Below are 6,969 nucleotides of genomic sequence, written 5' to 3'. Positions count from 1 at the left end.
GGATCAAGGCCATAACCTGTTAGTGCCATACACAGGGTAAAAAAAGAGTTCTTACTATCTGCACTACAAGTGGTTTTAAAATATTACAAAGATGTGTGGATTCAAGTAAATGAAAAGTGCCCAAAGCCCAGAACAGAAACAAATCAAAAGAATATTGCTTTCCGGACTGGCTGATATTTGTAACACAGACATGGCTAAGATATTTTAATTTTGTATTTTGTTGCTTCCCAAGCAGAAAGTGATACAGGATTTTTAGTACTTGCTTGTGAATTTTCATCTGGGGTGTAAATGGCAGAGGCCAAAGGCTTGGTTATTTTGTTTTCATCTGGCGTTAAGGAACAAAATGCTTCATCCAAAGGACAGATGTAGCCCAAGCAGCAACAGTATATGCTGTCTAGATCCTGAGGAAAACAGTACGGTGTTTACAGTAATGGGTCATACAGCTTTCTATCTACCTGACATTTCAGTACCTTCAATACCTTAAACAGCAACTAATGGCATCCAGTATTGCCATCTGAAGCAGGAATTGCAATACAGATAATCCTGTACAAGGCAAAGTGTTGCCTTGTGGGTTTGTTGAGAAAACAAATCTTAAAAACTGAAAATAATTTGACTTAGTCCACGTGCTTGTTAACCTCTTCTTTAGTGAAATGGCACACCATATGTCAAATTTGATGGCGTGTGGCAAATTCCTGAGTCTCAGAAGGCTGGAATCCATCAGTGTACCTGGAGAGACAAAAGATTCAAAGAGCAGGAAGGGAACAGTCTCTACCAGCATTTGTGTTTTAAGAGGAGGGGAAGGTGGCTGCGTTGAGCCCTGCTCTCACTATGCAACAGTGGGGAAAAACACTGTGAAAATGTGTCATGACAGGAGGCAGTTTAGGCACAGGCAGCCATGCTGGGTGAGCTAAACAGACCAGGACAGAGGCAAGATTTGCACATAAACACGTACTCTTATTTATTGCATCCAGGCTTCCCCTCCATGCTTACATGAATAATTCACAAAGCTATTAATGTTAAATGGGAAGGAAAAAAAATCAATTCTGTTATTGAGTTACTTGAAAAACCACCTTCTCTACCTGGGACAGCAGGAAGGAAACATGCCTGCTCATCCAACAGCCTCCTGGTGACAGAGCTACTACCAAAGTCCTTTCATGACTGTGCTGAAGTTCGGCCTTTGCACAGATCTTGCACTCCCATTGAAGAATAGTTGGCTGTTAACTGCAAAAACTGTAGACTTATTAAAAAAACCCAACAAATCTACTTGCTCTCTTTACCCAGTGACCTTTGCCTTTTAAAGATAAAGCTGTTATAAACTGCTGATCATCTATCTACTGGCAATTTAGTTTCAAATTGATTACATCATTACATTTTATTTGTTTGCGCTCTAATCTGTGAGGACATAAAATCTCTCTGCCTTACTTTGACCAGTGAGCCTGTTTTCCTAAGAGAGGAGGATTTTTATTTTTTTTTTTGTTCAAGCACTAAGACCTTACTTTCAGTATGGGTAAGACAGTATGATATACATTGAAGATACAGAAAAAGTGCAGTTTAAAATATTTTCCATGCTTTAATTTTTTTCAAGGCCTATTTAATGTAGAAAGACTACAGTTAGTCATGTTTCTAATAGAGTACTTTTCAAAAAGAAAAATCCCATGAGAATATACCAGTGTTGCTATACTTGGAAGAAAACATTTTCATATATCCTTATTTTTCAATTTCTTTCACAAAGTACAGTGCATACCAAGAAAGTTGTGGTTGAAATTATATGCTTTAAGTTTATCTAAATCAGGTGTTCAAAACAGATGCAAAAATGTTTAGGTTTTTTTCTTTAACTTTGTGAGAAGTTGCTGAGATTCTTAATTTTTGTCCTATTAATACTAGCAACAGTGTATTTTTAGTCTCTTTATTTGGACATGTTTATTGTCCAAATAAACATGACTCTGTGATGTAACACATTCTTTTAATGGAGGTTGGATTGAATCAAAGACAGAGGAAAAGGATCACTCTTACCACAATGCTTTCCTAAATTTTTTGGGGTGTTGGTTTTTTGTTGTTTTTTTTTTTTTTTTTGACGGGGGGCTGGGGGGGGTGGTTTGGTTTGGTGTTTTTTGGTTTTGTTTTTTGGGTTTTTGGTTTGGTTTTGTTGTTGTTGTTTGTTTGGCCACACTTACTTTATCCCTCCTAATTATCAGCACCTCTCAAGATTTGGTGGTATGGAACATGGCTGCAAACTTGGTTTCCAGGATGGGGGAAATCTTGTTAACCAACCCAGGAAGAGAGCCTGGACCTCATGAGACAATCCCAGTCTCCTTTTGCTAAGTTATTGCATGTGTTACTGGCTTCTGGTAGGTCAGATCTAATAAAAAGTAGCATTTCATTTGTCTCCTGTCACTGGAGCTGGGCAGCTTCAGAATATCAAACAGTTTCATCTCATGTAAATATCAGTGTATTATTGCAAGTAAATCGGGTCAGAGTGGTTATCCCAGTGCTCATTTTTATCTTGTGCTGTTGAGGAATGGCAGGTAGCCAGCAAACCATTCGGGGAATTCTGCATTCTGTCATCTGTCTTCTGGCTGCAGGCAGGGCATGCTTTCTCTCTACCACTGTATTTGCTATAACTCACTGTAAAAATTGGTACGTTTTATACAAGGAGTCAGATGTTTTCAGCTTCACTTTGTATCCTAAGTGGAATTTTACTGTCTGCTGTCATGGACTTCTAATTCTTATTACATTGAAAATAAATAGAAGTAGTTTGGCTTCCCCACAGCCTTTGAGCCTGGCAATGTGCACTGACGGAGCTGCAGCCTTGTGTGTTGTCTCCAGCAGCAGCAAGGGCTTATAAGCACTGTGCACTTCATGAACACAGCACCCAGGCATGCCCCACCTCAAACAATTTAATTTCCAGAGTTTAGAAATTTAGGTTTCTAGGAATTAATCAATCCAGCTCAATTAAAACCAACTGACCCAGCAGACGTGCTAGAATCTGTGACACCAATACAAGGAGCAGGCCACAAGGATGGCACCTCCTTTGGCTGTTGACCATGATCTGGCAGCCTGGATTTCTACTGCATTGGGAGAGACAAAACAGGGAAGGAAAAAACATGGAAGTATTATTCCAGAACTCCATGATCTCCTTAATGACTGAAACTTCCAGGGCAATAAAATTAACCACTTAAAAAGAAACTTTTTTTCCATTCACAGCAGGATTTTAAGGAAGGACAAAACATGCTGATAGTCACTAAATTAATTTATCTTTACATCTTTGATTATTTGTTTTCTTGTTTTTGTTGTTTTTTTTTTCCTTGAGTGATATTAAAGCTTGCACTTCCCAAAGGAGCATTAATGAAGTTGCAGTCCTCATGGCACACAGACAGAGGTGCCACTTCCTGGTGCTGCTGCACAGTATAATCCTTGAGCTCAATGCACCCACCAGATCCTCATGTCACACGGACACTGCAACATGCAAAGAATAACTTAAAGGCCCAAATGTCTTAAGACAGCATCTGGATAAAAATCAGTCTCAGCTCAAATCTAACCAGAATGTAATTTTTATATCAATCTCTCTCCTTTTAATCCCTTGTAGGTGGATTTCAGAAAATTATATTAATAAAACAGTGGACAGAGTGGCTATTTGAAGTGTAACAAACTTCAATTATTATTTCATTGAATGCATGTACATATATCTTATTAAAAGTCATAAATTATAAGAGAAAAGGAAGCTGTCCATAGCCACATATAATGAGCATTTTAGGAAAAAAAAAATACTATATAATTGATAAATGTAGTATTTAATGTATTAACTAATGAATGCTTACAAAAAAGGCTGTTTGACAGATGTCTGTATGAACTTAAAAGATAGTTATTAATAACCTTCCCTTATAAAAATAAATATGTCTTTTCAAATTATTTAATAAACTACTTTTTGAAAGTTTGATATGCAAGGATATAGTACTTTTCCCAATATTACTCTGATTTATAGCCACAGTTTAGATATTACACCACACGTATCTTTTATACTGTCAAATAGAAATGCTAGGGGACATCAACTGATATAAATAATCCACAGCTGCACACAAATCATGACTACTGATTAGTAAAGCAATTATCATATTAAAAGAGTTCAACAGGGCTCAACATACTGTAAAATTAGAAATCAGTCAATACCGCAGCCATTATATAGAATAGCATTGATCAGATGTACTAAACGTGAGCCTTGATGACAATTGATCACAATGAACTCTGCTCACAGAGGAGTCTGGTACACTAATTGAGGAGCCATCCTTAAACAGAATAATAAATAGAGGAGGAGGGGAGAGGAGAAATGGCTAAGGTGCTGCCTTTCTGTGTAGTGAAACAATAAAAAACCAAAGAACCAGGAAGGCTTCTGTATGCTGGATGTCCACCAACTTCCAAGCCTCCTTTTCAAACACCAAATGAACCTGTCAGCTCCTCACAGGTCATCTCCACAATCTGTGCCACAGCTGGGAAACCTGCTCAAAAGAGTCTGAACAATGCCTCAGAAGAAACATTTCCAAAAGAAAATCACAGAAGAGGCCAGAAACCCCAGAAGTGTCATCTGTGACACATGTGACCAATCTCCAGTGGTCTGCTTGAAATCAGGACTCAGACTGCACATGTGACCAAAATTTGTTCCTTAGAGTGAGGAGCTGCCCAGGCTGCTTTTCTTGGTTTTGTTCACAGCAAGCTGCACATGGAAGAGTTTGAGTGAAACACTGTGTTATTAAATTTGGCACTAACAGTTCTCACTACAGCTCAAGGAAATGCATGCTGGTAGAAAACAAGCTCCGAACATCTTCATTATCGTCAAAACTTATTCTGAAAGTATCGCCAGCCCCAGATGAAGATCAAACAGCATCAAGGTACTGAAGAAACTCATTCCAGCAAATGCAAATACTGTACTGCCTCCAGGAACATCCCAGGTTTGTCACCTCTACTGAGTGTTAAAATAAAATAAAATAAAATAAAATTAAAAATAATTTTAAAATAATAATAAAAAAAAAAGCTCAGGGTTAGACCCCTACTTGATTTTGAATGAACTAAAGGACAGTTCTGATTTTGGTTTGTGACAGGGAAGAGATGGCCTGGAGAAACCCCACACAGCAAAGGCTGCTGAAACTTCAAGCAAGCACAAGTTTTGCAGGGAGTAAACCACGATCAGTGTTCGAAAATGCATTGCTCAGAGTACGCAACGTTATTTCTACGTTTTCATGGTTTCCTGGAAATGGGAGAGCAGGTTGTGCAATGTGGCAGCCGCCCTCTGGCCACAGAGAGCAATGCACAACTTTCCCAGGCATTGTCCTGGGGAAGGCTCTGAGAAGATCAGAGAAAAGAATGATAAACAACTCTTATCTTCACTTGCTGCACCTGTTGTTGTGAGCATGTGGAATGTGTTACGGAGATTTGTTTACCAAAGGGTGATTTCTTAATTGGCCAGTGGTGATGGCGTTTGGAATCAAGGACCAATTAGGCAAAACGGTATCAGACTGTCGGGAAGGGCAATGGGCTTGTTAATAAGTATAATATAGTATAATAAAGCGATTGATCGGCCTTCTGGAATCATGAAGTCAATGCTAATTATGTCCCCGCGGGGACCCACGCCACCAGTGCCAGGCAGTTTGCTGCCAATGACTGGACGCCACCAGATGGCCCTCGTTGCTCAGCCATGCACCTTGAACAGCCAGCCAGACGGGAAAAGTCAGAGATGAGCTTTTAAACGTTCCCAAATGTAAGACAGCAGTAGAAAAAGACATTCGAAGCCAAAGGAATAAAGGACTTGAGCTACACCAGTCAGTTTTGTTACAGGGAAAGATCCTTATAAAAATGAGCACACTGCCCAAGTTTCATTATGGACCTAAAGGAGAACTTTTAAAAATATATCAGGTTTTCCATCCATACAGCCGCTAAAACAGTGATATCTTCAAGAATTAGAAGCAGCAGCTATTTTTGCTCTCTACTCCACCCACATAGCAGGAGGGAGTTACTTTATTCACTCATTCCAACCTACACTTACTTTCAACTTGTGTCTCATTTCCTCAGGCAGCTCAAGTTTGGGGTAAATGCACCCTAGACCACTGGGGTTTGTTTCAGTTTCCTGATGTATTAGTGCCACAGGAACAGTTGGCATCCCTCATGTGCTTCATACATAGGTACCAGCTAGCAGCACCAAATTAAAAAGCAAGGCTACCTAGAATGTAGGTCTTCCCTGCACTGATTAGCTGTATCATATTTAATTTGGAGATTAGGTCATCCAGTCAATTAAAAGAACAAGGCTCCTTGATTAAGGGTAAATAATGGTAAGCAATAGAAGAAATTTGTGCTCTGGAGGAATATAGCATTGACAGGCTTGTCCAAGATAATGACATGACAATCTTGTCTATGTTGTTTGCACAGCTATCAGATAATAAATACATTAAAAATATATCAAGAAAAACATTACTTACACTGATAGGCTTTGGGTATTTTTTCCTTATTTGGTTTCGTTTTGGGCATTAATTGCCTGGTCCATCCAAATACTCCACTTGCTTCCATCTTAGCCTATCATTTGTCACAAGTGAGCACAAGACCATGCTGCATTTGATCCTGCAAAGGTACATGGTAAAAAAGAGGAACTCTAATAATTTCAAAACCTGGTTCCTACAAGACCAGTGAAAGATGAGTAAAGAGGAGGAGCAACACAACTGCAAGATCCTTGATTGTGAAAAATAAGCTGTTTGTCAGCTTCCCACTCATGTTGCTGTCATAAGAACATGTTCTCTTTTACTGTTACTATACCCTCCTGGTGGAGGAGAAAAACACACTTATCTGTTGAGACCTTTTGGATAATAATCAATTCCTCCATAACCTTGGCAGTCTAAGGGCAATATACAATTTCAGGTAAAAGCAATTGCCAAGGCCTCTGCTGATATATTCTGTATTTCATTTGCATTTCAAGAGAAAAGAAAGGAG

The sequence above is a fragment of the Taeniopygia guttata genome, chromosome 4 (assembly GCF_048771995.1).
Source record: "Taeniopygia guttata chromosome 4, bTaeGut7.mat, whole genome shotgun sequence".
Lineage (NCBI taxonomy): Eukaryota > Metazoa > Chordata > Aves > Passeriformes > Estrildidae > Taeniopygia > Taeniopygia guttata.
Note: the sequence above shows the minus strand (reverse complement) of the source record.